This window comes from Triturus cristatus, chromosome 4_2 (assembly GCF_964204655.1).
Source record: "Triturus cristatus chromosome 4_2, aTriCri1.1, whole genome shotgun sequence".
NCBI lineage: Eukaryota > Metazoa > Chordata > Amphibia > Caudata > Salamandridae > Triturus > Triturus cristatus.
The window spans coordinates 647,321,440-647,338,909 of record NC_140586.1 but is presented as its reverse complement, the minus strand read 5'-3'; the positions used below and the strand labels follow the sequence as shown (position 1 = coordinate 647,338,909).

General features: G+C 48.0%; 1 protein-coding gene across 3 annotated transcripts in view; it reads left to right on the top strand.

Moving 5' to 3' along the window:
* DNAJC6 (DnaJ heat shock protein family (Hsp40) member C6) overlaps window positions 1–17,470 on the top strand; it is a 416,470-nt gene that overhangs the window by 50,776 nt on the left and 348,224 nt on the right. Inside the window, exon 2 of one of the 3 annotated variants that reach the window (XM_085602368.1) lies at window positions 10,277–10,325. The exons of the other annotated variants lie outside the window; for them this stretch is intronic. The gene's annotated coding sequence lies outside the window, so the exon portion shown is untranslated. The remainder of the gene's footprint in view (window positions 1–10,276; window positions 10,326–17,470) is intronic. 3 annotated transcript variants of the gene reach the window in all.

Sequence of the window (17,470 nt, the reverse complement as noted above, 5' to 3'; positions counted from 1 at the left end):
ATGTTTTATCGGGTACTGCCTCTGTGGAGTTGGAGTAGTTTTTATCGGGTTTTATTGGTGAGGTGACTTGACATCCCACCCTACATGATTGTGATATAATGCAGGAGCTAGTGCTAACACCCACTCCTGCACGTATGAATGTTTTAATAATTCTGGAACGAGGTCGGAGAAAGGCAATAAAATTATGGTCTCTCCTTTCGGGCAGTCCATAACAAACGCAGTTGGAGAATCTTTTTCAGCTAAAAGGGTATCGTATCCAAAAGTCAGGTTCTCCCAAAAGAGACCTTTCACTTTCCTTGGTATGTCCACCTCCATATGAAGTGTTATTACATGTAGCTGATGCAGAACGCTCACCCTTGTATCAGGGGTTTTTACCGTGGTATGTTCATTCAACTCTGCTGTCACTAGAAATTCCATCAGGTTCTGGGGAGCTATTGTTACTTCTGCTGTGTTGTATAGAATCGTCCGAGCCCATTCACCGTTCAGAATTTGAGTCCTCAGTAGCCTGGGCATTTCTTATTTTAAAGCCAGCTACCTTCTTTTTAAATTGAGGTTTTGATTTTGGTTTATCTTCTTGTTTGCCAATATAGTCGGAAGTGCGATGTGTTTCTCTTGGCTTGGCTCGTTCTTCTGACCTGACTTCTGACAGTCCTTCCCTCTCTGAGTTTTTGGACGAACCCTGAAAGGAACGAGAGGAACTTGTATCAGTGTCCTGATACCGGTCAGGTTCCCTAATATTAACACAGTTTCGGGGGGGAGGAGCCTAGCGCTTGACCAAGATGGCCGCGTGAGCTCTGAGCTCCCGAGACCCTCGCGCCCTCCGTCGACTATCCTGTCTCTAATCCTGTCGGTATGCATGGCATCGTGTGGATGACCTGTCAGGGAGGCGATTGATGCTACCCGCGGTCGGATCGCCCACCGGGAACCGGACTTATGCCTGGCGGAAGATTGCGGCCTATCTCCGAGGGATGCCAGGAGCTAGAGTTGGCAGGATGCCCGACTTCTAATTGAACAACAACGGCCAGGCGAGGTGTGAACTGTCGGACGGAGGTTCCCGTCCTTTCACTTTCGCTTTCTCTCCCTTTGTCAGCCCTGCCCCTGGAGAGCTCTTGGTGGCTTTATTACCCTATGGACGCTCTGCAGGCTACTCTGGCGGCCCACTGCAGAACTGATCACCCCTGATTCCTTTCATTGAGAGGGACCCGTCTTATCTGAACCGACCTGCTTGGTATCAACCATGTCGGGCAAAGCAGAGGTGGATCGGCTGAAGGCTAAGTCCACCAGGCGGGGAGCCTATACCCAAGTCAATAGTATGGACCGCTATGCTCTGCAGAAGGGATCACCGAGTGGGTCGAGCCAGTCGCCAGATACCCAGAAGGAGGCCTCGCCTTCGGCCCCGGAGCTCTCACTACAGGATGTCATGGGCGCGCTCGAAGGGATGCAGACCTCGATTGGGAGACAGTTTGATGCCCTGGCGCATAAGGTGGATGCCATCTTGGTGGATGTTAACCTGATTCGTGCGGACTTGGGCAAAACGAATGAACGGGTTCGGACCCTGGACCTCAAGACCACGGGCCTCACCGATGATGTCACGGAACTGCAGATCGAGGTTCGTAAGCTGAGGACCGAGAGTGATCTCGCCGCCCGCCGTCTGGAGGATTTTGAGAGCTGGGCCAGGCGCAACAACGTGCGCGTCATCGGGGTCCCGGAGTCCTCGGATGAGGCTTCGGTTGACCTGCTTGTCGCGGACTTGGTGCTTAATCATCTGAAGCCTAAGGGTCTTGGAAAGTTCTTTGCGGTTGAAAGGGCCCATAGAGTGCCGGGTGGGAGGCCCAAGGTGGGTGCCCCACCGAGGCCGATCGTCGCTCGGCTCTTTCATTTTCGAGATCGGGACGCTATCCTGCAAGCATCGAGGGTGACGGGCCCGGTCCCCTTCCAGAACGCGTCGGTGAATTTCTACCCGGACTTCACCCAGCAGGTGCAGAGGCAGAGACAGGGCTTTCTGGGGGTGAAGAGGCGGCTTCGGGAGAGGGATCTGAAGTATGCCATGCTCTTCCCTGCCAGACTACGTGTGGTGCACGAAGATCGGACATTTTTCTTTGACTCTCCTGTTATGGCCGATGAATGGCTGGACGCTTTGCCCCGACGACGGACGGGGGAGGACATTGCCGAGGATGGGGACAGTGGCCGGGATGGGCAGGGCTGATTTTTCGGAGCCGGTCTGACTCGATTTGGCTATATTTGAAGACTTGAATAGAGTGCAGTCAATGCGGAGGGCGGCGGGAGGACGAGGGATGCTCTTTTCCTCCCTTAGGGTACTTTTTGTAGATTTTTGGGGTTTTTGTAGGGCGACAGGCACACTGCAAGTTGGGGGGGCTTTGTAAGCTGCCGCAGGGGTGCAGGGTGGGGGGGGTTTCTGGGATTTTGGGTTTGTTGTTGGGGGGTTTATTTCTGCAAGGCATGATGATTCTTTCCAGGACTGTTCCATGGTGGCTCTTCGGGAGTGGGGTGGGCCTCTTTACGTTTGAGGATGGGGGGTAGGGGTTTAAGTGTTATAAGCTGGAATGTTAATGGTTTGGGGGATCGCATTAAGCGTGGGATTGTTTTGCAATTCTTGAAACGGTCAATGCCGGATGTTGCCTTGCTGCAGGAGACGCACCTTATTGGTAATACGTGCTATGCTCTGAATAGGAAGGGTTATAAATTCATAGCACATTCGGGATTCTCCTCTGGGTCCAGGGGTGTGGGCATCCTAGTCCGAGCCTCGCTACCATTTGAGGTGGACTCCACCATTGTTGATGATAGGGGGAGGTTTGTGGCGGTGGCGGGGCGGTGGGAAGGAAGAACTTTGGTTTTAGTTTCGGTTTATGTCCCGCCGGCCCTGCAGGCCTCCACGTTCACAGATCTGGGTAGGGCCCTGCTGGATCTCCCGGGGGGTATGCTTGTGGTGGGAGGTGATTTCAACGCTGTTGGCTCCGGCCTGCTGGATAGATACCCGCCCAGAGACACAGGGGGGGCTCGGAGGTGGCTCCCAGACTTCCTAAACACGCTTGGCCTGATAGACTGCTGGAGGCTCCGGCACCCCACACAGAGTCAATACACGTTCCACTCCGGGGCACATGGTAGTCTCTCCAGGATTGATTACCTACTCACTCTGGCTGCGCATGCCTCATTGGTCTCCGAGGCGAGGCACATGGCGCGTGGTATATCTGACCATTCGCCAGTGTGGATCCGGCTGGATCTAGGTCGGGAGGGAGGAGGAAGGGTGGCCCCTATCAACCCGTGGTATTTCCGAGACCCCAAGATGCGCAGCGCGCTGGTAAAGAAAGTAGATAATTTTTTCAAGGATAATCAGGGATCCGTGGACTCGGCAGTGTCGCTGTGGGAAGCATTTAAGACCGTGCTCCGAGGGGAAGCCCTCTCCCTAGTAGTAGCTGCCAAGCGGCGGAGAGATGGCGAGGTTCTGCAGGTTGAGGAGGAGATCGCGGCTCTGGAGGGAGCGTTGGAGGAGGAGGTTACAGAGTCCTCACTGCATGAGCTTTGCTTGAAGCAAGCTGAGTATAAGGACCTGGTGACGAACGCCGCTAAGACCCTCAGTAGGGAGCAGCAGGGCCGATTGTATGATGTTGGTGACAAGGCAGGGAAACTCCTGGCTTGGCTGGACAAAAAAGAACGGGTCAATAGAGTTGTGCCAGAGTTGACGGGAGAGGGGGGAGAGGCGATTGTGGAACCTGAGAGGATTGTACAGTGTTTCTCGGACTATTTCTGTAGGGTTTATGCCTCAGTGTCTGATAGGCCGCCCGAGGACTCGTCTGACCTCCTCCGTGATATCGAGTTGCCCTGTCTCTCTGACATAGATAGGGACGATCTAGATGGTGACATAACGGTTGACGAGGTGGCGGGGGCTATCCGCGCGTTAAACTCGGGTAAGGCCTCGGGACCGAACGGTTTGCCGGTCGATTTGTACAAGCTGTTTCCGGATAGGGTCGCCCCTCACCTGCGCGCCATTTTATGGAGGCGCGGGGGAGTGGGACCCTCCCGTTGGACCAGCGACTGGCGACGATCGTGGTTATACACAAAGAGGGCAAACCCCGAGATAAGTGCGCCTCATATAGGCCTATCTCACTTCTTAACGCAGAGCTGAAAATTCTGGCTAAAATCCTGGCGACCCGATTGATTAGGGTACTCGGTGACTTGGTCCACCCGGATCAATCCGGCTTCATCCCGCACCGAAACACAGCGTTAAATCTTCGGCGCCTTCATGGTGTAATCGCCAGGGCGGACACACTGCGTGAACCAGCTATTGTGGCGTCTCTTGACGCCACGATGGCATTCGACACGGTGGAATGGGCATATTTGTGGGCCGTGCTGACCAAGTTCGGCTTTGGCCACGGTTTTGTGAGTTGGGTGAGGTTGCTGTATGAGGGGCCACTTGCGAGTGTGGTGGTGAATGGTCGGGCGTCGACTCCGTTTCAGCTTGGGAGGGGTACCCGGCAGGGTTGTCCCCTGTCGCCTTTGTTGTTCGCCCTCGCCCTTGAGCCGCTGGCTGCGTGGATACGTTGGCACCCGGATATACGGGGCCTTAGATGGTCGCCTGAACATGAGGACCGTATTTCGCTCTATGCCGATGATATCCTGCTGTATCTTGCCTCACCCAAGAAATCACTTATAGTGGTCTGTGACGTACTCACATCTTTTGGTAGGAACTCGGGCCTTGTCATCAACTGGAGTAAATCATATTTGTATGTTCTTAGTGGCGAGGTTCCCCCGATCCCTAGAACATGTTCGATACAGGTCGCTCAGCAGGGCTTCGTGTATTTGGGGATCTTTATCTCCATGGACTCTGCTGTGCGATATGAGAAGAACCTGCTCCCCCCCCTGGCACGCCTGAGGCGGGATGTTGAAGGCTGGCGGAGGCTGCCGCTCTCCCTCGTTGGGCGTGCGGCCCTGTTCAAAATGATGTCGCTTCCCCGCTTCCTCTACGCTCTGCAGAATACTTTGGACTGGGTTCCGGCCAAATACTTTCGGGAGGTCGAAGGCCTCCAACGAACGTTGCTTTGGGATGGGCGGCCGCGAATAGCTATTGCAAAGTTGACGCTTCCATGGTACGACGGGGGCATTGCGCTCCCAGACATCCGACGGTACTATTGGGCCACCCAGCTGAGTGCGATTAATCATGGGTTTTATGGCCCTGCCCTCAGCCCTGGGTATGCCATGGACAGGTGGTTGCTGCGTGGTGGTAACTATTACAGGGCATTGTATTCGCGGTCCTTGGACTCGTCCCTCACGGGGCCTACTGCTGTGGCGGTGCAAGTGTGGAAGATGGCAACTGACTCGCTGGGCTGGAAGGATAGGCTCACCCTCGCTACCCCGCTATTTGAATCTGAGAGACTGGGTAGGCTTTGGCACACAAAAGGCTTTGACAAATGGGACTTGATCGGCATTTCCAGGGTCGGAGATGTCTTGATTAAGGGGAGGGTGAAGTCCTTTGAAGAGTTGCAGAAGGAGTATGAGCTGGGGCCATCTGAGTTTTTCCGCTATGTTCAGGTGCGTCACACCCTCCGATCAGTCCTCATAGAGGGTGAGAAGGTGCCCGAGTCCTCTCCTTTGGAGGATCGGGTCCTTGACGGCCATATGCCCGAGAGCACGATCGCGCTCATCTATAAGAAGCTGATCAACGTCCGGGCGGATATGCTTCTGGGGTTGAGGGACCAGTGGGCTAGGGATGGCCTCGAGTTGGATGACGAGGATTGGCAGTCTGCTGTTTCCTCTCCTAAGGAGGTTGCGATCCCGTCGCGTCTGAGGCTGGTGCAGCTTAAAATACTGCATCGAGTGTATTTGACGGGGCCAAGGCTGGTTCACATGGGATTCTCGGAGGATGGCCTATGCAGGAGGGGTTGTGGTATGGTGGGTACTTTCCTGCATATCATTTGGGAATGTGGTGTCATCACGGAATTTTGGAGGAGAGTCCATGCAGTGATGGAGGAGGTGACGGGCATTGCTATGCAGCCGGAAGCGCGGTGTTGTCTACTGAATGTCTGGGGGCCCACTGATCATAATGCGGCGCAGACCCAATGGGTGACTCTGGGCAACATGGTCGCTAAGAGAGATATCGCGCGATTGTGGGGCTCTGCGGGGCCCCCCACATTGACCGCGTGGAAAGAAAATATGGACTGGAGTATGTTAAGGGAGAAGACGGTCTATTGCGCTAGAGGTCGCCCCCGGAAGTGGCACGCCATATGGGGGCGGTGGAATCAATACAGGGGGGGAATATGTCTTGCCCCGGATCTGGATCCTCCCGAGGAACAGCTTTCCTCCTGACCTTCTTTCCAGCTCAGTATGGTTTATGGACTTCTTGGCCTCTACGGTTCCTCTTCTTCCTCTTTACTTTGTACTGTAACTGTTAGATGAGTGGGGTCCGGCCTCCCCTGGGGGGCTCATCATGGGCTTTCGGTGTTCTTGCCTTGCTGGGGTTTGTTGTGCGTTTTTGTGTTTAATTAAAATTGAACCTTTGCACTTCTCCTTTCATGGTACTGGGGACGCATCTCTGTTTCTATATATCGATGCTGCCGAACCTCCGGGTTGTCGGCTGAATAGCTGTGTCCTGACTTTTGAAAATAAAGGTTTTTAAAAAAAAAAAAAAACACAGTTTCTAAGGTTATATTTCCTACCAGAGGGTTCCTTTGATGAGACCCACCCCGAGATTGCGATTCATTCTGCTTGTTTATTATCCAATTTCTTTTTTAGAAGAATTGGGTGATTGCTTGGAGTTGTCCTTTTCAGGATTACCCATTAATTGTGGTTTCAAAGGTCTAGCTCCTAAATAATCTCTACCCAGTGAAGGTTAATTCCCGCTCCTGTTGTGCAGGAGTGCATTCCCTCAGGTGTTGGCGTATGTCCACCGCTGATGCCTACCATTTTATGTTTGCTAACATAATTGTGAATACCTGGGAAAAGTTGCCCATCAATTTTATCCCTATGTCCAGGGCAGATTCTGCCCTGGACTCCTTCTGTATTTGTTTCAGTACATCTGGTATGACTGCTATTGAGGGGGTACCATGAGTTCTGGTATAAACAGCAGCAAAAACTGTACCCCAAGTGGTATAATCCTCTATCGGGGGAGCTATCCCTATTGGCAAGAAGATTGTCAGTATTCTGTGTCTTTCTTGCAGGCTTGTGTGGAAACACTGCCTCGAGCTGCGCTATTTTCTGTGCTATCCAGAATGGCATTTGCTCATGTTTAGTGGGCATTCTTCCCATAATCGCATTCAGCGTTTGTGGGGTGATTTTTGTTGCGGTCCCTTGTAGTAGACCTGTTTGAGTGACCCTTGTGTGTTGAAGCGTGAGTGTTCGCATAACAAACTGTGTAAGATTTCTGTATAATTTTATTATTTCTTTGTAAAGTGGACGTAAGTCTGCTGCTGGCAATATGTCAATTTCTGGGTGTGGTGTATAAGCTGCTAGAACCGGCCAAGTTGCTCCGTCTCTGCTGAGCTGACCGAGTCTCACTTTTTCTTTGGTATGTGGGAGAGCGCCTTTAAACCAGTTTATATGTTCCTGGTCCGTTAATTGGACTTCTAATGTCCTCATTTGGATTGTATTCATCTGGTGTTTCATCCAGTATGTATGAATGAAATGTATTTGTCCGTGCATCTGCAGGTGGGAATTCGACCCACGAATAGAACACCTCTGTTCTGTATGCCTTGTGTGCCTCAATCACGAAATAAACGCTGAGAGGCAAAATATTTCTAATTTTATAGCAAGCGCATTTCTGCAATTTAGTGAAATGTTTAGATCACTTTCTTGCTCAGCTTCCTCTCTACTAGTACCACTAGTACCGCTATCCCCTGTGTCAGACCTTTGATACATTATGGGTGGAAGCTCTATGGTAAAAGCTCTATGGTAAAAAGAGATAAAGTTCTGCACAATGTGGGGAACTATAATCCTTCAACCTTGAATAAACCTACAACCAATACAAAGGGTATACCTACTCAGCTGTGGCAGATTTTTGCCTCCCCACTCCAGATGTCTCTGAGTAAATGTGAGTAGGAGTCTCTGAGAAAGCATGACTGAACTACTCAAATTTGACCGGTAAATAAGAACCAAACCAACGTTTGTGGAGTCATGTCATGTAGCTCCTAAAAATCTATACAGGATCCACGCGTGTAGACAACATAAACTGAGGAATTGATGTCCAGACACCCCCAAAAGATATGTTAGTCTGTAGACCAGCTGGATCACAGTGCCACTATAAGCCCCACAACCTTATCAAGAAGTGAATAGTTTATGGCAACTATTGAGCATGACAACCCTGATGACTCTGGGATCGTGGAAGCAGGAAAAGTGCTTTTCGCTCAGTCACTTGTGCTCACTTTGTCTCAGAGAGATACACAAAATGAACAGTGGGGATGTTTTCAATAAACATTTATTGAACCAGCGTCATTCTAGTTTTAAATACTTGTGCTGCAACAACCATTAGACATAAACAGATATATTCTGTTATAAGCACCAGCAGAGTAAATAAAAGGAAGAATTCTACCATGGTGCTTAAACAGTAAATCTATGCTGGCATATAGATACATGGCAATATTCATGAGTACTACTACGATGCGGAACCCTAACTAGATGCCTAAATGTATGTAGGTGTATAGCCAAGAATCCCCCTATGAAAGAGAGCCAACACCATTACCTGATGTGACAGAACAAAGGACCCCATCTTGTTCTCAAGCTGGACATCCCGCAAGGGATGTTAGACCACGGCGTGAAGGAGTGTCATTGTGCAGGGACTTCAGCGTCTCGTGTCAGCATGAACGTTTTTCTCCTCTGGTTTGCCCAGCGAAGACGTGGTACTTGTATACCTGAAAGGTACCCTCAGGGGTTCTACCTACATGTCATTGTACTGTGGGCCTGTCGGCCAAGGATGACAGTAGTGGTGACTTTTGTACAGAGTTTTTATGCAGAAGATGGTAATCCTGCTGTGATACCAAGAATCCTCATGCATAATAAATGAGGCTAGTTTTCGAAGAAAACCACACAACGTTTATTCAGCACTTAACTATGTAAAAGGTCAGCACCAGAGCCGTTATGTAGAACAAGATAGGACAAATGTAGGTAAAAGGTCATGCAACTACCTATGCCTATATTGGGGTACATTGGAGCTCATAACACGATGGGCCATCACTGGCAGGATGCTTTGACACAAAGGGCTGCATACACCCTGTAGTTAGCCTGAGGCATGAAACCAGTACACTTGAAAGGGAAACCTCCAGAAGCTTCTCCCACCTCAAAAGAGGCGCCCGATGTAAATATGAGACATCAGACATCAATTCTTCAGTACACTGTGGGACCTCTGGAGACTCTACCAGGAAGAAGGGCTGCTGTGCTGCTGAAAGGACAGCCACTCTGCTAGACTGCTGTACTACTCCATTGATGGACTGCTGCCTTGGTGCCCTCCTCTGTGAGTCAGAGGAATTCGACCTGCACCTGAACCCACTACTCCCAGAGTGACTTCGAGGGATAATTAGCTGGTCTCCTGTTCAGACCCAAAGGGACATAACGGACTCCTAATCACTTGAACCAGCACCTAGATCCACCTGGAGCCAACCCTGACCCCAAATGATGCCCCTCAGGTCATGGTCCCTTGGTGTGGCCTCAGTGGAGCTAGTTCGAAGTTTTTGGGCTTTTGGTGACCACAAATGGGTCAGTTGGTTCCAAAACCTGGTCGCAGGGAGAGCCACCCCAAAGCTCCGGCCCTGCTGGTCACAATGACAACAGCGCTATAGCGACAACCATCTGCGATGCCAGGCCACCTCTTTGAGCTACATCTATGACCATCTGTAACGCTTCCCTGGTCCTCGCAGCACCCTCCACCATGAACGGGGACTCTTTGCCCTAGACTGAGAAGGTAACATTCCCTAAGACTAATTGGACCACTGCTCCATCGTGATCGGCTTTCACATTATAGTCTACTGAGCTACCTATAACTTGTACTATGCCATGCACTGCTTATAACCTCACATATTACATCTCTCTTGATATGTTAAATGACATTATTGATGACATCACTAATGACTTCTCAGATAACATTGTTGATGATGTAATTTTCATTATGACCAAGGCACAATGTAACTATGATAGTTCAGATATATATAAGACAAAAAAAGTTGTATTCCAATTACTCAAGTAAACTGAACTAATCTTCTGTAAAACATTAACAGATTAAATGTTAGTCTAAATTATTATTTAATCTGTGTAAACTTTTTATTTCTTGGAACAGACCTGTGCCAATGCAAAACTTGTGAACTTCAACTCTGTTCCAGTCAACAGTGAGTGTGGCATTAAAAGAGTGAGCTGCCTCTAGCATGTAGCCTGAAAACTGACTTGTGTCTTCCTTCTTTTTGATCTTTGCAATGCATGGTAGAAATACTGTTGGTAGGGCAGACCTTTTCTTACTAGTTTCTTGAGTCCTCAACAGAAAAATCAGGGAATTCCATAAGTGTGTTCCTCTTCCTTATCCTGTATGCTAGGCAGGTTACTAGCTGTAAATTGATTTTAAAAGTACTCTCTTTGGCTGAGCGGTTATCTTAAGACATCCCTTGAGAATGTATTACTACACCAATGCACTAAAAGGTCAGGTTTACTTTATGAATTTTCATAGATGGCCATTGAAAAACTCTTGAACAAAAAAGCATTTTTAAAGTCAGAGTTTTTTAAGGATTGAAGATGCCATTGTGCTCAGTCCCACGCTGTTTGAGATTTAGGGCAATACTCACATTTTAATATTGATATATACTGATTATGGAAGTGCTTTTTGGGTTTTGGTTTCAACTGATTTGCCCCACTAAAAACCCACAGCGTGGAAATTTAATTCTTCTTTTGAAACTGAAAACCACTGAAAGTTTACCCCAGAGGGCAGCTGTGAGTCAGCAGTAGTCAGGCAGCTGAACAACAGATGAGGCCCAAGGAGGGACGCCTGCCCTGTGCTGCCTGTGTTGTTACGGTGCACCGGGATACCACTTGTGGGAAAGGGTAGGAAGTGGGCTGTGACTACTGGGCACTACAAACAAGGGCTTCTACTGCCAGTGTTTCCACTACCCTGGCTACCCCTGAGGACACAAGAACAGGCTTTGGACATGCGTTACTCTGACAATTGCGCTGCTCCTATCCTGTCTTTAGGTATAGACTTACTTGTCCCCGTTCCCTGAAATAGGTAGTGGAGTCTCTAAAACATCAAATATGACCGTAAATGAACAATTGGTTGTGACTTTATGAAAGTACTTGATGTTCTGCAAACTTGACAGAAATATCTGCAAATGGGCAGAGATCTCCTTATGGTACATGGAAAAGTTTAAAAGTTTATTAAACTTATAAAAAAGTTAGCTGACATATTTTTAAGTTCAATAATAATGGTAATACATTTTAAATATGTATTTGGAATGTAGAATAATATAAAATGCTACAGGATACATAGCTTAATTTTAAATTACATTGATTTTAAATATTAAATTGAAATAAAATCACATTTCTAAAGTGTAATTAAAAATATTTTTATTATGTTTTTAACATTTTGTAAATTGATGTATAGAACTTACAGTAGTTTAATTCTTTTTAATAAATATGTTAAATTAATTTTGGAATTTAAAAAGGTTAATACATTTCAAATAAATAAATTGATACATATTTTATTTTTGGAAATTTTTAACATTAAATAAAATGAAATCATATTTTTAAACAGTGTAAGTATTTTATTGTGTTTTAGCATTAATTTCAATGGGGTTTTATTTTAAGTCTCCACCTGGATTATTTTCTGTGGGAGGTGTGTTGCAGTCCCAGGGGTTGGACATGTGTAGTGCCAGACTTACTCCCTTAATTCACCCTCACTCTTCCCTTAACACCTTCCTTTAATAGTAATCATTCCCCATTTTTCAGCCACTCCCCACTGTCCCTCCAGCATTTACTACTAAAACGTATACTTACGCGTACAAAGTTCTCCACAGGAGGGGGGAGATCAATGCACTTTGAAGATAGGAGAGGTGGAGGTGTAGACCTCACTACTGAATGCACTACAAAATACAGTTTGTGAATAGGCTTCATATTGGTTAAGATACCTGGTACCTGAATTAACTGTACAGCCTAGGTGCTATGCCTAATTCTAGTTTTACTTAGCATTTCTTAGAAGTAAGGTACCAACTTTTTTATAAATCTCGCATGGTGCAAAATTGTAATTCAAATATTGGATATGGGATGAGAAGGTCATATGTTCCATTCCTCCTGCTGTTACTCTTATCATTATTATTATTAGTGAGATTTATAGAGGGCATAGCTGCCCAAAGGCTTCCCAGCGCTAGGAGACCAATACCTGACGGAAGTTGGAGGAGGATTAATGATACTGATGAAAGAGCCAGGTTTTAATCGATTTCCCGAAGGATACTTACTTTTCCAGAAATTTAGATTCACGTGGAAGAGAGTTCCACAGCTTGGGTGTCAGATGGGTGAAGGATCTACCTTCCCATTTGGCTTTCCAAATTCAGGTGGTTTTTAATAGCCGTTCAGAGCTGGATCTGAGGCTTCTGTTTGGGACATAGGGGGTCAACAGGTCTTTGATTTTACTAGGGCCCTTGTTGTGTAAGGCTCTGTGTGTCAGACAGAGTGCCTTGAACTTGATTCTGCCCGCAATCGGAAGCCAGTGAAGAGCTTTTAAATGCTTTCCACCTGGTTGGTGTATTGGGACCTTATAGAGCGGTCTTGCTGCCGCATTCTGGACCACTTGGAGTCTTTTGATTACATATTTTGGTGCCCCTAGGAGCAGTGAATTTCCATAGTCCAAACGTCTTTCTAAGCTGTCCCTGGATGTGCTCCAAAACTTTGTGGAACATTCTGAGTAAACTAAAACCTGTACTTGCCGATTTTTTTGTCTTGGATCTCCATTGTTAGATCCTTCTCGAGCCAGCAGCCAAGATTCTTGATAGTCACATTTGGAGTTGGTGAGCTACCCAGGCATTTAGGCCAGCTGATCCGAGGCCTGGGAACTGCATTATTTCCGAGGACCATCCGCTCCGTTTTGTCCCCGTTCAGCTTCACACAGCTGTTTGTCATCCATTCCACAACCCTTTCCATTTATGGTGCTAAGCTGTCAGAGTCACTGTCGGATCTGGTATCTAGAGAGACCACCAACTGGGTGTCATCTGCATATGAAATCGTGGAAACATCACACTCTTGGGTTGTCAGTGCTAGTGGTCCCATGTAGACAGTAAACAGAGTGAGACTGAGCAAGGAGCCGTGAGGTACCCCGCAAGTCAATGGCACCGTCTTAGAAAAATGGTTGGCTTCCATAACTTGAAAAGTTCCTCCCTCCAGGAAGGATGACAGCCACTCTAGGGCTTTGTCTTGGATGCCAAGGTCCAACAGTCTGTTTCACAGAGTGTGGTGGTCCACAGTATCGAATGCTGCACTGCGGTCAAGAAGTAGTATAGCGGCTGACCTTCCTTGGTCCAACGTCATTTTAAATTCCTCTACCACTGCCGGGAGTGCTATGCTGAGCGCGGAAACCCACCTTGTGGGGTGGAGGCATTGGTTTGTGTCCAGAAACTCTGTCAGCACTCCATTTACATGTTTCTCTACCAATTTACCGACAAATGGCAAGAGTGAAATGGGACGATATTTCCCTAGTTGGGCTGGGTCTAAGTTATTTGATTTTCAGCAATGGTCTGATTATTGCATGTTTTCATGCACTTGGTACTTTGTCCGACTCTAGCGAGAGATTTGTGATTTTCGCTAGTGTTGAGAGCGGAACCTCTGTGACCTTTTTAAGCACATGAGATGGAGCAAGATCTATAGGCGAGCCTGCTTTCACCTTATCCATCAGTAATCTCACATTCTCTGTATTGACTGGTGGGAAGCTACTGAGAATGGGCGTGTGGGCAGGAGGTCTGCGCCAGATTTCTTTTCTAATCAGGGGGGTGAGGTAAAGATTGAAAAGGAGTGGGGACAAAGAGGATCCCTGAGGCACGCCGCAGGTCAGCCCCACCCTGTCCGCGGAGAACCGGGATAACCGGACCGCTTGTTGACAGTTGGTAAGGAACGAGCGGATCCAGTCAAGGGCGGTGCCCCCTATCCCAGCCTGCCTGGCACGGTCAACCAAGATGGTGTGGTCGACCGTGTCAAAAGCGGCCGACAGATCCAAAAGCACCAGGGCCTGACTGGTGTTAGAGTCAGCTCCCCTACGCAGTTCTTCCATAACGGAGAGTATGACCATCTCAGTAGAGTGGGCGGGCCTGAACCCGGCCTGTTGGGAGTCAAGGAAATGAGACTGCTCAATAAACGAGCTCAAGATATTGGTGACATGGGTCTCCAGCACTTTTCCAAGGTAAGGGAGAAGGGAGATGGGACGGAAGTTGCTCATGATCGTAGGATCAGCTGTCGGTTTTTTCAGGATAGGTACTACCTCAGCTATCTTAAAGATACTAGGGACTAAGCCAGAGGTAAGGGAATTGTTCAGCAGTGCCAAGGGAGGAATAGAACAGGCAGTGAAGACCTTGCGTAAAATCTTGGGGGGACAGCAATCAGTAGGGGATCCGGAGCTAACTTTGCTAAGGAGGACGGGGAATTCCGCCATCGTGATAAGGGGAATCTGAGTAAGAAGCTGGGGATAAAGAGGGTAAACATGGGGGGTGTCTGAGGACACAGGGGGATCTGAAGCGGACAGCACTGAAATACTGTTTTTAATTTTTACAATCTTATCGATAAAAAAAAGATTAAGGGAATTACAAAGCTCCTGGGAGGGGAGGGGTTTGATGGAGACTCTGTCTGGGTGGGATAGTTCCTCCACAATCGAGAAGATGCTTTTTGATTTATTAGCTGACTCCAATATTTTGTTGGGAAAAAAGTGCATGGTTTTGGCTAATACAATAGAGGATTTGTAACCTTTAAGAAGGGATACAAACTCCACCCTGGCTTCGGGAGCGTAATTTTTATGCCACTGTCGCTCGGCTTGTCTGAGGCCAAGCTTTAAAATGTTTAGGTCCTCCGAGAACCACTTCTGCGCGTCATGAAGACGTCTAGTTTTAATCCGTTTGTAAGGAGCAACCACATCACTAGCGGACTCAAGCCAATAGCATAGGTTAGAGGCGTGAGTGTCTAATGAATAAGATTCCAAGGGAGTAGAGGAGCTGAGTAGATCAATGAACTGGCTAATGTCTGCCTTATTCCAATTTCGGGCGGAGAGATTAGTGTCGAGGGGCCTACTGGGACAGGTGGAATTTTTAAGGGGAAAGGAGATGAGTGAGTGATCAGACCAGGCACACGGCAGTATAAGGGGAGCCGAGATCGCTAAATTACAAGTCCAGATCTGATCCAGTAAATGCCCTTTGGTGTGCGTGGCGGTATTTATGTGTTGGCAACAATTCAAAGTGCGAAGCAAATCAGAAAAAGCCAACAAACAAGTACTTTCCTTCTCATCCTGGGGCCAGTAGTTGAAATCTCCAAGGACTAAGATGTTAGAGTGATTGATAACTACCTGAGATCTCCGAACATAGATGGAAAGTCCGGCATGGACTGAGGAGGGCGGTAAACCAAAACACAAATCAGGGGTAAAGCTGGAGAGTCCAGTCTGAGTGCAAGACAATCAACCTGGGGAATACATTATACGGTGAGGGTGGAAAATCTGATAGGAAACTTGATGATGGCTGCCACACCACCACCGGATTTACCGGAGGTCCTGTTGGTTTGAAGAATGTAGTAGCCGGGTGGGATGGCAGCCAAAATATCAGGGGAAGATCCGTCGTGCAGCCAGGTTTCAGTTAAAAATAGTATATCAGGATTATCAGTATCTAGGAGATGAAAAATTTCGGTCTGATGCTTAACTAATGAGCGGGTGTTAAGATAGCACACTTTAAGCTCAGAGCAGGGGGGTGCGGGCCAGGTGGGAGGATGAGAGATAGATTGAGGAGAGATTGGGTGTGTGCAGGCATCGAACCCAGGAAAGGTGTTTCGAGTATGACCCAGGCCCAGGCGGGTAAGCTGCATGCGAGCAGAAGGAACTAAAGGCCAGGGGGCATGCAAGTCAAGTAGATCGACATGGGAATATTGAGTTATACGGTCAGAATGGCGGGCCCCGTGCCCCGGTCGGACGCGGACGGGCGCAGACGGGCTTGCCTTAGGCGCGCCCGCTGTGCTCGTCCGCTGCGCGTCCGATGGATGCACATTTTTTATGGACAGGGCCGGGCGGGAGGAGGTATTGGAAGGGGGCGTGGCCAGCGATGGTAGGCGTGACCTAGGGAAGTCCGGGCAATGGCGGCCAGGCGAAGATTCTGACGCCGCGGCAGCGATAATTCCGCTGTGCGGGGGATGCCAGGTAAGGAGACACCCATGGCATTTAGCTCTTTCCCTAGTTAGGTTATCTTTGGGTTCTCTGCTGGCATAATGCTGGTCCTGGCATAACAGCGGGAATTGTTTGCATGCTGTTGGTATCTATCCAATGATAGGACCACACCCATGGCACAGTGCTGGCTAATGGTGCAATTGTGGTAATTCTAGACATACTCGAGGCATTACTCGCATGATGGCACCCACCCATGTTATAATGGTGAAATCCTTGATATTTGGCTTGCATTCATGACATATGATGGCAAAACATACATAGGTAAGGCAGAATCTCCTACATATGTTAGTATTCAAAGTTTGTTTGATTACTAAAAACCATAACACAATGTTAATACCATATAGCTCATGTGTACACAGAACCGAGTTTTAAAAAAAAACAAGTTAATACAAAAACAGTGCAATAATCGTACTTTAAAATGGGTTATGATAAATGTCCAGATATTGAGATTGCTTCCTGTACAGTTCAAGGTTTTTGTAACAAAACAGTCACAGCATAGCTTTAAAAGTCTAAAAGGGAGACGAGTGAACATGACAATTAATTTGAAAGCTGAAAACAATGTTCTGGTGGGCCATGCTGGATAAGCTGGAGATCGCTAAATTGTCTTAATGCGATGAGGTGGCGTGACCAACCGACGGAAAATTTGCTGTCATGTCTTCCCCCAGCGATTTAGCTGCTCTACTGACAAATTTAGTGAACCGGATGTTTAACTTTGTGTATTCTGGGTTCATAGCAGCTATTATGGCCCGACGACAAGTGACAGGAACCTAGTTTATTCCACTCCTCCCACAATAAAATCCTTCTGTCGTTGAGACAAGTGGGGCATGTGCAGACTATGTGCTATATTCTTTCGGAGTGGTAGTCACACTCCTTGCATTTGATACTGACACAGGGGAGCAGCCATTGTGGCGGATGCTTTAAAAAAGGCCATTCGCCCAAACTTAGGGCCATAAACTTGAGCTTCCAGAAAATTGAAAATGTGCTTGATAAGTACGATGACTCAACCCCTGGTTGATAACAGCCCAGGCATGTTTCCTTCTAGATAGTTTAGCCCTGTCAGAATGAAAAGACCAGAGCCTGACGCTTCGCTTG